Genomic DNA, 14,062 nt, shown 5'->3' with positions numbered 1-14,062 from the left:
CCTCTCCCAAGCCCATGCCTGGCAGGGCCACTGGGAGAACCGCCCTGGGGCTGGGCTAGGGGAACCAGGGGTGCCCATCCCCCAACCTTCCGGATGATACCCAGGCTGCAGGGACACATGTGGGGCAGCAAGGGTGGAAGATAAACTGGGGGGATCCAGGCTCCTGGGGCCGGCCCTGGCGGAAGGCCACAGTCCTCGCTGGGCAGTGAGCTGGAGGCAGGCAGGCAGCAGGGAAAGAGATCAGCATGGTCCTGGCCTCCCCGGGGAGGCCGGGCAAGTAGGAGCAAAAACAGGAGCACAGGCCCCCACCCTGCTGGGGCTTATGGCGTGTGGACCCAGCCACACCGAGGAAGACCCAGGAGGACCCGCCAGGCTACTAGGACATGAAGGGTGCACAGGCCCCCAATCTGGAGAATGTGTCTGGACTGGGTCCAAGGAGGGCAGGGAGGGGGGTGGCCCAGCTGACCTTCCCTCGCCCCAGCCACACCCCTGGTACCCCAACCTTCCCTTCTGCCTCCTGACAGCCCCATCCCCGCTCTCCCAGGAAACTGGGAGGGGGCCTGGAGAGGAAAGGGAAGCAACAGCCCCTCAGAGTGGGGCTCCCTGAAATCTATGGCCAGGGACTGAGTCCAGCACTCAGACACTGTTGGGAACCCTGGCCAGGAGTCCCTCGGGGTTCCAGTGCGGTCCCCAGCACAGGGAGGCCTGGGCTCCACTCCAGGGCTCCGGGCTCCTCCGGGCGGACCTGGGAATCTGCCCGGGAAGCTTAGGGGACTGGCCCAGCACAGGGAGGGGCTGAGGCTGGAAACCAAGCAGACAGGGTACCCCCCGACCTGGGGCCGAGGAGGACAGGAAGCAGGTGACTATGGGAAGACCCCCGCCACCACCCACCCCCAACTCGGCACACAAAGGCCCAGAGAGGCCCCCAGACATCACTGTGGGGGTGTTTGCAAACACCCACAGAGGGGCTGGGTGTCCCCGGCACACGGACAGCTTGCAGGGCCCAGCTGAGGCTAGGACAGCAGCAGGTGGTGGCCAGGAGGTGACCGACCAGGGCCCCAAGCTTCGTGGGGCGGGGGGATGGGGCGGGGGGCAGGCCCGAGGCAGGATCTCTCCGAAGAGGCGCCATACCCAGCCAGGGCTTTCAGAGACACAGGTGGTAGGGCCAAGTGCCCCTCACTCTGTGCCTGGACCCCAACAAAGGGCAAGCATGTATCCTCCTCGGACACAGTGTCCAGGGCAGGGCACTCCCAAACTGGGACATCCCCTAGGCCAGAGGACCCCCAGCCCCAGCTGACAGCAGCCGGGGGTCTGGGGAGGCCCCCAGGAGGCAGGGCAGCAGCCAAGAGGAGCACAGTCCCTGGGCCCACTCTCCAACTGCAACCAGGGCCCGGTCCCCGAAGGCACCAGCTCTCCCTGGGGGCAGGACCTTGATCCAGAGCAGGAGTGGAGGCCCCCCCCGACAGGGGACAGCTGGAGAAGCCCTGGGCTCACGAGCCAGGCAGCGGCAGCTCTGCACCCAGAGGCCCCTGGGTCCTGCCTGGGTAGGACCTCAGGTAGCTGCCACGGCCTGAGGGGTCCGGAGTCCCCCAGGGTGCTCGGGGGCAGCTCCTTTGGGACCCTCAAGGGAGCCAGTAAGTCCAGGAGGGCGCCGATCCGTCCAGGTGGGTGCACGGGCCGGGGCAGGGTCTGGCTGCTGTCGTGACCGTGCCCATCTGTGAAATAGGCTGCTGGAAGAGCATTCCCTGAGCGAGGGCGCTGGGCAGCCAGGGGAGGGAGAACGCAGTCCCCGTCCAGGCCCCCAAGGCCCCCACAGCAGGGAGAGTCGGCCCTCCTCGCTGTTCTTTCCCGGGGCACCAGGCCGGAGCCTCAGTTCAGGGGAGAACGGGGTTACAGAGGACAGCCAGCAGGCAGATGGCCCAGGAGCGTGGGGGTTCAGGGGGCCTGACCGTGTCCTGAGGCACCCCAGGACCCTCTACCCAACACCCTGGGGGAGGGGCTGTCCCCACCTGCCAGGAACACATTCTTCAGGGAAGGCCCGGCAACCTGCTCTCCTCCAGTTCAAGGAGAGCCGGGCGGCTTTGGAAGGGGCCAGGAGGAGCTGTCACCAAGGGCCCCCGTATTGCCCAGAGGCGATGGCGGCCAACAGGAAAGGCACTCGCCGCCCACAGAACCTCGGTGACAAATTCAATTCAGAGCCGCCGCTGCCGCCAGGAGAGCGAGAGAGCGAGAGAGCCAGCGAGCGAGAGAGAGAGCGTCATCAGGAAGTCACCTGCCAGTCCCAGGGGGAAGGATGGGGCACGTCTCCAGGGAAACGAGATGCCAAGGTCCTCCCGGGGCCCCTTCCGGAACCCACCTGGCCCTCCACATCCCACCCCCCAGGCCAGGGACTGCCCCCACCCCCCAGCCCCCAGCCCAGGATCCAGCAACCCTACACGTCATGTCACGGAAAAAAGGAGCCGCTCTGCCTTCACCATGGCAACACAGCACACCCCTCCCTGCCCCAGCCCCTCCCCTTCAGGGCTGCATGGGGGAAGGAGAGGCCTCCTCTGCCTGCAGAGCGAGGTTAGGTTGCCCCACCTGGGGCAGAGAGGGGGCGGGGTCAGGAATGAGCCCCTGGGGGGGGAGGGCACATCCTGCCACCCAGGCTGGCGTGGGGCACTCACACCGTGAAGGGGCTGTGGTGACCAGAACGGGCCTCCCGCTGGCTCCTGGGGATGTAGGATCGGGACTCCCGGACCGGGGCTGGGAAGGACTTCCATGAAGGGCCAGAGAGCACACGGCGCAGACCCTGTGGGGCACACGGGGTCTCTGTGGCAGAGTCTCCCTTCTTGGGGTTCTCTGTGATGGGTGTTGCAAATCTTTCAGGATGTCAAAGCACGCTCCGCCCTCAGAAATGCAGGCCCCCGGCCAGTGTCAGCCCCAGGAGGTGGCCTGCCGCTTCTTGAGGCCGCCCTCCCTCTCGGGGCCTCCAGCAGCTGACACAGGTGTCCACGTGCTCCGAAAGCGCCTCGGGGCGCTTCTGACTCGCAGCACGCAGGAACAGCCTCCACCCTGAGCATGGCGCCCTCCCCAGCACGCTCCAGGGTGGACCCGTGAGACCACTGAAAAACACAGAGGAGAGAGGAGGTGAGGCGAGGCCCTTAGGATACCAGGTCATACACAGACTGTGGCCGGGTCTGGGGCGCCCTCTCCTGCTGGTTCGATTGGATTGCAGGTCTGCGAGAAGCCCAGCAGCCCCGTGGGGAGGCCCGGTGGGGAGGAACTGAGGCCTCCTGCCACAGCCTCTTCACTCAGTCAGATAGGATGGCTGGGTCCCAGTGGACACCTTCACCGCAGCCTGAGAGGGACCCTGGGCCATAGTCCCTGGCTCCCCGAGAGAGAGCCCTCCCAGAGCCGGTCCCTCAGAACCCTGGGGGATGAGGAGCACCAGGTGGGGAAGGACCAAAACGTGGGGTCACCTGCTACCCAGCAGTCGGAACTGGTGCCCGGCATCCAGGGGGCAAGACACGGTGTGAGCCAGAAGGAAGCAAACGGACAAGAGCCCCCAGAAGCCGTCAGGAAAGCCTGGAGCCTCAGATGACACGAAATCTAAAATCCCCTGTCTGACCAAGCACAAGCCGCAAACCACAGTCAAGAGACAAGTGATAACATGGGGAAAAAATAGTCGCGAGAGGTGACTAAGGGCTCGCGCCGGTCACACACACAGAGAGCCGGACACACGAGTGGACAAGGCAGAGTGCAAGGACAAGGGAGCCAAAGGGGGCGGAGAAGAGGAAGCGAGAGGGAGGGAAGTGCCTTCTCCGCCCGGATGCAATCCCTCGGGGCAAAGACACCCAGCAGGGTCCCCAGAGCCGCCGCGGAAGTCACGCCAGGCCTCGGAGCCCAGCAAAGAGGAACCAAAGCAGACGGGCCAACCCAGCGGCCCGCTCTCGGGTGGGTGGTGGCGCTGGGGGGAGCCGCCTGGGCAGCATCGCCAGCGGCTGGGAACGCTCCTGGCGCGGGAAGGGTGGCGGGAAACGCGGGGCTTTCCCGGAAACCCTGGGCGGGGCCCCGCGGTCCCATGGGTGCCGGAACCAGCCCTGCGGGTGTTCCCAGGAACCCTCCCGCGGGAAGACCGGCGGGAGGGATGGCTCCGTCCAGGGAAGCCACCGCCTTCTCTGCGGGGCTCGCCTTCCCTGCCTCCCCGAGGAGCCAGTCTGGCGGGAAGCGCCCCAGCGCTGGCCACGGCCGCCCGCAGCAGAGCAGGATTCCCTCCCCGGCGGCCACGGCTGTCAAGGGACGGGGAAGACTCTGTTACCCCACCGCGCGCCACCCGCGGCATGGTGCACAGACACCGCCAGACGCCACCTCCCCCAGGACGCCTGACTGGGCCCGCTCTGCCCACCTCTCCCTGGACGCTGCCCGGTGGGCGGGTGGGGTCGGCCCTGCTTCCCCACGACCCCCCAGGCGCGCCCCGAGGCGCTTTCGGAGCACAGTGAAGTGGAAAGGGCGGGGCGGCCCCCCGGCGGCGCCCAGGCGAGAGCGGCTCACGGGGCATCCCGGGCCCTGACCTCGGGGGACGCCTGTCCGCCAAGTCCCCGGGGGAGGACAGCTACCACCGGCCTGCGCCGGAAAGGGACTCGGCGCCTGCCCGCCCCGCAGGGCCCGCCCGAGAACCCGCAGGCGCCGAAGGCGGGGCCGAGACGGCAGAGGGGCGGGGCGGGGCGGGGCGGGGCGGGGCGGGGCGGGAGCGCCCTCGCCTCCGCCCGCCGGAGCCCAAAGCTGCCTCGCTCCCCGCCTCCGCTTCCGTCGCTCCTCTCAGCCTCCAGAGGCGCCCACGGGAAGCTCCGCCCCGCCCGCCTATCCGGCCTCCTCTTCGCCTGTCGTCGCCAATGACCATGCTCAGATTGAACGGAATTCCCGCCCCTCGCCCTTGACGGACTCCCCTGCTGCCCAATGGGCGCCACTGCGTCGCGTGCGCGCCGCTGCGGCCCTGAGGGGCGGGGCGCGTCCCTCTGGCTCCCAGGCGTCCACGGGGCGAGGGTCGGGACGCTGGCCGCAGAGTCGCGCGAGACCTTCCAGCCGTGCACACGGAGCACTGCCGCCTGGTGTTTTCGGTGTGGACCTGTGCTTCTCTAAGCGTTCCATTCCCGAGAAGGCGCGAGAAACGTCCAGAGGCCGTGGCACCTGTCGGCCGGTGCCGGAGCGTTGGCCGTGGGCGCAACTGAAGCGCCCCGGGAGCGCGGCGCGACGTCCGTGCCCTCTCCGAGGGTCGCCCGGGTGTCGCCGTGGTGCGCGCGGGAGGGCGCGGCCGTGGGCATTTCTGCGCTCGCGCGGGTTCCTGTCGCCGGCCCCGACCCCGGCCCCTCTCTCCGGGGGGCCCGCGGTAGACACGCCCCCTCCCTCCCGCGGTGCCGCGCAGCCAGCGCTCGGCTCTGGGACTCATCGAGTCCGTAACTGCGGAGCTTTATCCCCGCGGAGCAACGCGCTGTCCTCCGCCTCCCGCTCGCGAGATCCATCCCAGTCCTTGGGGCGGGGCCCGTATTCTTCCCGCTCACGGCCAGGGAACGGTCCACGCTCGTGGAGCCGCAGGCTCAGCCGTTGCCCGATGAGGAACAAGGTTGCAGCTTCCCGCGGCTGGTGGCCCTTGCGGAGGAGCCAGCTGGGAGCACGCACGTGCAGGGTTTCCTGTCATCGGGTTGCCACGCCCGTCTTGAACGCTCGAGTCCACGCAGAAGTGAATGTGTAGCTTTATTTGTATTTGTATTTGTAATGGCTTTTTTTGAGGCAGAGTCTCACTCTGTCGCCCAGGCTGGAGTGCAGTGGCGCGATGTGGGCTTACTGCAGCCTGGACCTCCCCACCCCAGCGACGGCCTCCACCTCCGGCCTCAGCCCTCCAAGTAGCTGGGACTACAGGCACACGCCACCACCATGTCCGGCTAATCTTTAAAGTTTTTTTGTAGAGATGGGCTCTCGCTTTGTCGCCAAAGCTTGTCTGGAATTCCCGGGCTCAGGTGATCCACCCCAGCCTCCCAAAGTGCTGGGATTCCAGGCAACCGGTCGTCGCGTGCAGGGCCGTGTGTTCTCTCAGCAGAAACACCAAACTCTGAAGGCGAATCACTGAAGGGTTTTTGAGGCCGGGCGCGGTGGCTCACGCCTATAATCCCAGCATTTTGGGAGGCCGAGGCGGGTGGATCGTTGGAGGTCTGGAGTTCGACACCAGCCTGACCAACAGAGTGAAACCCCGCCTCTAATAAAAACACAAAATTAGCCGGGCGTCGTGGTGCACGCACCGGTAATCCCAACTACTCAGGAGGCTGAGGCAGGAGAATCGCTTGAACCCAGGAGGGAGAGGTTGTTGCAGTGAGCTGGGATGGCTCCACTGCGCTCCAGCCTGGGTGACGGAGCAAGACTGTCTCACCAAAAAACACACAAAAAAGTTTTTCAAACAACTTGAAGCAAGTTATCCCACGTATAAAAAAGTATAGTTAATTACTCTCTTTTTCTGTCCAATCACCCACATAGTTACACCGTTTAAGACCCCTTATGCTACACATTTTGTAGTGACTTTCCTTTTTTTTTTCTTTTAAGCTGGAGAACTTACTTTTATTCTTGCAGTTTTATACTAGGAAGTCAACGTTTAATAAGCCATTGTCCACAATTGATTAAAAATGTTTAATCCTTCAATTGTACATCCATATCCTATGACTCCAAATTTTGTCACTCTCCTGAATTCAAGTCTGAAGAAAATATTAATTTGCCAAGTTCCACAGACAGTACGTCCCACTGACAGTATGTCCCACTGACATAACATTTAGTATGATGTCCTACTCTCGTATTAGAATTAAGGACAGCCGGTATCAAACTGGCCTGAAACCTGATTGTGTTCCTGGCTCAGAATACCTGTCGCAAATTTGTAAATCCACATCAAGACACTAAATTAAACTAGGGTGTGTTTATCTTATAAAAAACTTTTCACAGTAAAAATCAACATTAAAATTTTAGGAAATTCCGACATTATGGTCTTTTAATCCAATTAAGCTTTCAAAATGCCGGATTAGCTGTGAATTCATTATAAATAACTTATTTTGCCCAGCATTTCAAAATGGTTATGGAATACAGCTTTTAAAATGTCAAAGTATGCTATACATATTGCTCTTTTCTGCTAGGCTGGGCCTGTATCTTCCATGGCAAGATCCCCAAACTATTGAATAAAATACACTTTTAAATCAATAGAGGTACTTGATTAATTTCCCTGAAATTATCAACATCGTTACCAAAATCTTCCAGGATTTTGTAAGATTTGATCCCTTTTTTTTTTTAAAAAAAAAAACGGAGTTTCGCTCGTTACCCAGGCTGGAGTGCAATGGCGCGATCTCGGCTCACCGCAACCTCCGCCTCCTGGGTTCAGGCGATTCTCCTGCCTCAGCCTCCTGAGTAGCTGGGATTACAGGCACGTGCCACCACGCCCAGCTAGTTTTTTTGTATTTTTAGTAGAGACGGGGTTTCACCATGTTGACCGGGATGGTCTCGATCTCTCGACCTCGTGATCCACCCGCCTCGGCCTCCCAAAGTGCTGGGATTACAGGCTTGAGCCACCGCCCCCGGCCCAAGATTTGATTCCTTAAATACAATTTTAACGTTAAACTTAACGGAGGGGAAAAAACCCCTCATATACTGACTGCAAATTTTACGTCCTTTTTTGGTCCCTCAAGGACCAAAGAGAATTTTAAACAAATTATGCTTCATGTTTCCTGGCTTAATTAAAAGCTACAATTTCTATTATCCAAATTAAGAAACACTATACTAATCAAAAGCTATTAATTTTGAAATGTCTATGTATTTCTGTCTGTAGGTCCCCTTAGAACCTTTCCAAAGAAAAACTTATTTTGCAAAAATGAAATCACTTTCCAATATGCTTGACAGAAACAAGCTATTCATTTTCATTTGTGTTCCACTGAAGACATTACTGAAATCTGTCCAATGGTTTATTTCCAAGCAGTCCCCTACGGAATCCTTCAGACTGTTTTAAGATGGGCTGTAGCTAGAGTTCTGACTTCCATCTGGACCCTGCTCTCCTTCACTGTTTGGAGGTGGTTTTGGTTTTGGCATCTAACTAAGTATAGTTGCCATCTCTTTTCTTTCATCGAAATTCTTCCACTGCTCATATAGTTTTAAAATAACCCCGATTGGCCGGGCGCAGTGGCTCAAGCCTGTAATCCCAGCACTTTGGGAGGCCGAGGCGGGTGGATCATGAGGTCGAGAGATCGAGACCATCCTGGTCAACATGGTGAAACCCCGTCTCTACTAAAAATACAAAAACTAGCTGGGCGTGGTGGCACATGCCTGTAATCCCAGCTACTTAGGAGGCTGAGGCAGGAGAATTGCCTGAACCCAGGAGGCGGAGGTTGCGGTGAGCCGAGATGGCGCCATTGCACTCCAGTCTGGGTAACAAGAGCGAAACTCCGTCTCAAAAAAAAAAAAAAAAAAAAACCCCGATTATTTCCAAAATCTTCTCCGTATCCACAGCAAACCATTGCCTGGCATCTTTCTGCTGTACAACACAGGATACATGTAGGCAAGCTAAAGCTATCAGGAAAGGAGGATACAGTAGGCAAAGATCCGTTCTGTAGGTATCATTCACTATCCTCCATGCAAGGGGAAGCAACATGTCTTCTTGGCCCATGTCCTGCACACACTGGAGCAAAGGTCTATTAGGATGATGCACTATCAAGCAACGATCCATTAGTTCTAACAGATAGAATTCACATTCTAATATATGATTCACCCTATAAGGAAATTCCTCTGGAAAGGCATATGAAAATCTAGTTTTTAATACGGAAGTAGCAGCAGCAGTCAATCTTGTATTTGAAACTACTCCAAATTCCTCTACTTTGGATGCCAAAAACACACATGTAGGAGCCATTAATACAGGATCTACACTTTTCAGAGAATACCTGGCATAGAATCTCTTGCAATACACCATAGCAGTGGCAATAACTTGTCTTAATTTACGATGTTCACCTAATGCTTGGATAACATTTGTAAAAAATATTTGTAACTTCCAATATTCTTCTTCCGAGAGAAACTTTAAATCCTTTTGGCGCTCCTCCAACAGATCTTGTTTATCCAAAATCCATTGCAAATAGTGGGAGCTCTGCCAAAAGTTCCCTACCATGGAACTCAGCTTGCCCTGATAAAAAAGCACCAGCCGGCAGAGCGGCCCACGAAGCGACCATAGACCCAGCCCATCCGGTAACCGCGCTCCTCAATCAAATCCTTTTTTAAAGCTTTTTTATCATTTCAACTTTTTATTTTGTTTTTGAGATAGAGTCTCGCTCCGTTGCCCAGGCTGAGTGCACCATCTCGGCTCACTGCAACAACCTCTGCCTCCTAGGCTCAAGGGATCCTCCCACCTCAGCCTCCCTAGTAGCTGGGACTACGGGTGTGTGCCACCACACCTGGCTGATTTTTCTATTTGTAGTAGAGGTGGGGTTTCACCATGTTGGTCAGGCTGATCTGGAACTCCTGGCCTCAAGTGATGCACCTGCCTCAGCCTCCCAAAGTGCTGGAATTGCAGGTGTGGGCCACCACGTACAGCCTATAAATCAGACTTTTTTTTTTTTTTTTTTTGAGACAGAATCTCTTCTCGCTCTGTCGCCCAGGCTGGAATGCAGTGGCGTGATCTCGGCTCACCACAACCTCCGCCTCCCGGGTTCAAGAAATTCTCTGCTTCAGAGCTGGGATTATAGGCGCCTGCCACCACGCCTGGCTAATTTTTGTATTTTTTATTAGAGACGGGGTTTCACCATATTGGCCAGGCTGGTCTTGAACTCCTGACGTCGTGATCCACCCACCTCGGCCTCCCAAAGTGCTGGGATTACAGGTGTGAGCCACTGCTTCCAGCCTTGTTTTTGTTTTGTTTTGTTTTGTTGTTTTTTTTGAGACCAGAGTTTTGCTCTTGTTGCCCAGGCTGGAGTGCAATCGTGCAATCTCTGCTCAGCTCATCGCAACGTCCGCCTCCCAGGTTCAAGTGATTCTCCTGCTGCAGCCTCCCGTGTAGCTGGGATTCCAGGCATGTGCTACCGTGCTGGGCTAATTTTTTTGTATTTTTAGTAGATAGAGACAGGGTTTCTCCATGTTGGTCAGGCTCATCTGGAACTCCCGACCTCAGGTGATTCGCCCACCTCAGCCTCCCAAAGTGCTGGGATTACAGACGTGAGCCACCTCACCCAGCCTGATGTACTTTTACTTATTTATTTACTTGAGATGGAGTTTCCCTCTTGTTGCCCAGGCTGGAGTGCAATGGCGCGATCTCAGTTCACCGCAACCTCCGCATCCCAGGTTCAAGCAGTTCTCCTGCCTCAGCCTCCAGAGTAGCTGGGATTACAGGCATGTGCCACCACACCCCACTAATTTTTTTTTTTTTTGTATTTTCCGTAGAGATGGGGTTTCACCATGTTGGTCAGGCTGGTCTCGAACTCCCGACCTCAGGTGATCCGCCCACCTTGGCCTCCCAAAGTGCTGGGATTACAGGCATGAGCCACAGTGCCCAGCCTGATGTACTTTTTTTTTTTTTATTTACATGCAATACTTTTATTTTAGACATGCAAGGAAAGCTATTTCAGAATCTACTAATTTAAAGCAAGCAGCTGTATACAGATAGCAAAAGAAGCAACATTTTGTTACAGCTTAGCACAAGGCATCCAACACAAACAGGCATGAGACAATGCATATTTATGTAGCATTAAAACCAGATGAATAACATATTGTGGGGCAGGAGGAAGAATGGAGGGGAAAAATGGAAATGAAAGACTAATGTGTTTCAATGCTTCCAATGTATGGTGCTAAATTTCCCATTTGATAGCACATCCAGGTGCTTCCAATGTAGTGCATTACAGTGAGAATGTTAAGAATGGAAAATCTTTGGGAGGCCGAGGCGGGTGGATCACGAGGTCAAGAGATCAAGACCATCCTGATCAACATGGTGAAACCCTGTCTCTACTAAAAATACAAAAAATTAGCTGGGCATGGTGGCGCGTGCCTGTAATCCCAGCTACTCAGGAGGCTGAGGCAGGAGAATTGCCTGAACCCAGGAGGCAGAGGTTGCAGTGAGCCGAGATCGCGCCATTGCACTCCAGCCTGGGCAACAAGAGCGAAACTCTGTCTCAAAAAAAAAAAAAAAAAAGAATGGAAAATCTTATCTGTAAACCTGCCTAATGCTAAGTGTGGTCAAAATACATTTTCATACATCTTCTTTCAGTGGTAAATCAGTTTGAACATCGTGGTTTTTTTTTTTTGTTTTGGTTTTTGTTTGTTTGTTTGTTTGTTTTTGAGACGGAGTTTCGCTCTTGTTACCCAGGCTGGAGTGCAATGGTGCGATCTCGGCTCACCACAACCTCCGCCTCCTGGGTTCAGGCAATTCTCCTGCCTCAGCCTCCTGAGTAGCTGAGATTACAGGCACGCGCTACCACGCCCAGCTAATATTTTGTATTTTAGTAGAGACAGGGTTTCACCATGTTGACCAGGATGGTCTCGATCTCTTGACCTCGTGATCCACCCACCTCGGCCTCCCAAAGTGCTGGGATTACAGGCTTCAGCCACCGTACCCAGCCCCCTGATGTACTTTTATTTTAACAGCAACAACAAAAATTTTTAGAGCAGAGTTTCGCTCTCATTGCCCAGGCTGGATGGAGTGCAATGGCGCAATCTCGGCTCACTGCAATCTCTGCCTCCCGGGTTCAGCGGATTCTCCTGCCTCAGCCTCATGCGTAGCTGGGATTACAGGAGTGCGCCACTGCACCTGGCCCCCATTTGATGTACTTTTAAAGCATTATTATTCCTACCTTCCATCTACTATGAACACAGCCTTGAACATGCATCCATCTCTCTCTAGGATAATTACCTGGGAGTGGAATTGCTGGGTCCAGATATATGTACATACTTTTTTTTTTTTTTTTTTTTTTGAGACAGGGTATCACTCTGTGGCCCAGACTGGAGTGGAGTGGCTATATCACCGCTGACCGCCGCCTCAACCTCCTGGGCTCAAGTGATCTTCCTACTTCAGCCTCCTGAGTAGCTGGGACCACAAGTGTGTGCCACCACCCCTGGCTTTTTTAGAAACAGGGTCTCACTGTGTTGCCCAGGCAGGTCTTGAACCCCTGGGCTCAAGCGATCCTCCCGCCTCGGCCTCTCAAAGTGCTGGGATTACAGATGTGTGCCACTTTCTGTGGCCTGCATTTAAAATTGTAATAGACACTAGGGAACTGCCTCCCTAAAAGACCCTACTTTTGATACTGTCCCTTCCCCACACTGTACCTCAGTGTTTACAGCCTCACCAGCACCGTTTGGGCTAACAACTTTTTAGGTGTCTGAAAATTGGCTGGGAGAACAGGAGCTTTTTGCTGTTTCCTTCTCCCGGTTTCCTAGTCTTGTTCCCCTCCCTCCCAAAGGCGCTGTGGTGCTTAGGACCTTCCATTTCTACAGATCCTTGTGAAATACGTGGTGTCATGTGGCATGTGTTTGTTCAATTTTATTTATTTATTTTTCAGATGGAGTCTTGCTTCAAGCAATTCTCCCACCTCATCCCCGGAGTAGTGGGACTACAGGCACATGCCACCACGCCCAGCTGATTTTTGTATTTTTAGTAGAGATGGGGTTTCACCATGTTGGCCAGGCTGCTTTTGAACTCCTGACCTCAAGTGATCCGCCCGCCTCGGCCTCCCAAAGTGCTGGGATCACAGGCGTGAGCCACCACGCGTAGCCTGTTTGTTTGTTCTGAGAAAGGCCCAGGCTGGAGCGTAAAGGGGCAGTGAGCTCACTGCAGCCTCAACCCCCCGGGCTGAATTGATCCTCTTGCCTCAGCCTCCCAGGTTACTAGGACTACAGGTGGGTGCCACCACGCCCTGCTAATTTTAAATTTTTTTCTAGAGATGGGGTTTCACCATGTTCCCCAGGCTGGTCTCCAACTCCTGGGCTCCATCAATCCGCCCACCTCAGCCTCCCAAAGTGCTGGGATGGCAGGCGTGAGCCACCGTGCCCAGCTCCTTTCCCACTGTCAGTCTCCTCCATACCATTTGTCACGCACAGCCTTTCCCCCATGATCGCACTGCCGTACTCCCGCTAAACGAGCAGACATCTGAGGTCTCCTCTGCACTGGTCCTTCCAGGGAACGATGCCGTGAGCCTCGCTTTGCATCTCGCCATACCTAGTGCACCTGCCAGCTCCCTTCGAGGGTCCTTGCAGACAGCTTCGCTCATTCTTGGGCATTTTCTTCTCCACGTGAAATTTCCCATCATCTTCTCCGGGACCGTTTGACACCCACATCCCTGGCTTCCTGGGATTCTGGTGGTGTGACGGGATGAGCCCGCTTCTCAGCATGGCTTCTTTCGAGAGGACCAAGGCCTTAGTCCAGGCGGCAGGAATGGACTTTGCCCTGCTGGCCTCAGCTCAGCCAGCAAGGGATACCTGCAGTCTGGGGCTTGGAGGTGGAGCGCTCCAGACACGGTCCCTTCCTTCTGGGAGTTTCTTTTTCGTGGGTGAGCCATAAACAAAGTTCTGAGGGCATGGGTGGGACCATCGCCCCAGTCCAGGTAAGAGACCGTGGAGTCTGGCCGGGCACATTGGCTCTTGCCTGTAATCGCAGCACTTTCGGTTAGGGTTAGGGTTATGGCGGGAAGATCACTTGGCTCCAGCAGTTCAAGACCAGTCTGGACAACCTAACAAGGCCCCATCTCTACAAAAGAAAAAAATAATTAGTCAGGCATGGTGGTGTGAGCCTGTAGTCCCAGCCAATTGGGAGGCTGAGGCAGGAGAATCCCTGGAGCCCAGGAGTTCCAGGCTGCAGTGAGTGTTGATCATGCCACTGCACTCCAGCCTGGGCAACGGAGCAAGACCCTGTCCCAATAAAAAAAAAAAAAAAAAAAAAAAGGACAATGGAATCCTAGAGGGTGAGGGTAGCAGTGGAAAAACCCACTTCAATTTCTTTGTGCCAATGGTTCATGTATTGGAAGGATTCCAGTGGGAAGGTCAGAAGGGAGAGGAGCCAACAGGTGGAACACTGCCAGTCCTCTGTCCTCAC

General features: G+C 55.8%; 1 protein-coding gene and 1 pseudogene across 1 annotated transcript in view; one reads left to right on the top strand and one right to left on the bottom strand.

The window, feature by feature from the left end:
- Positions 1–14,062, top strand: part of RPL10 (ribosomal protein L10) — a 36,523-nt gene that overhangs the window by 15,052 nt on the left and 7,409 nt on the right. The window lies entirely within an intron of this gene.
- LOC120361823 (cyclin-C pseudogene) lies at positions 5,425–9,221 on the bottom strand (annotated as a pseudogene).

The sequence above is a fragment of the Saimiri boliviensis genome, chromosome X (genome assembly GCF_048565385.1).
Source record: "Saimiri boliviensis isolate mSaiBol1 chromosome X, mSaiBol1.pri, whole genome shotgun sequence".
NCBI classification, from domain to species: Eukaryota; Metazoa; Chordata; class Mammalia; order Primates; family Cebidae; genus Saimiri; species Saimiri boliviensis.
This window is presented reverse-complemented; position numbering and strand designations above follow the sequence as displayed.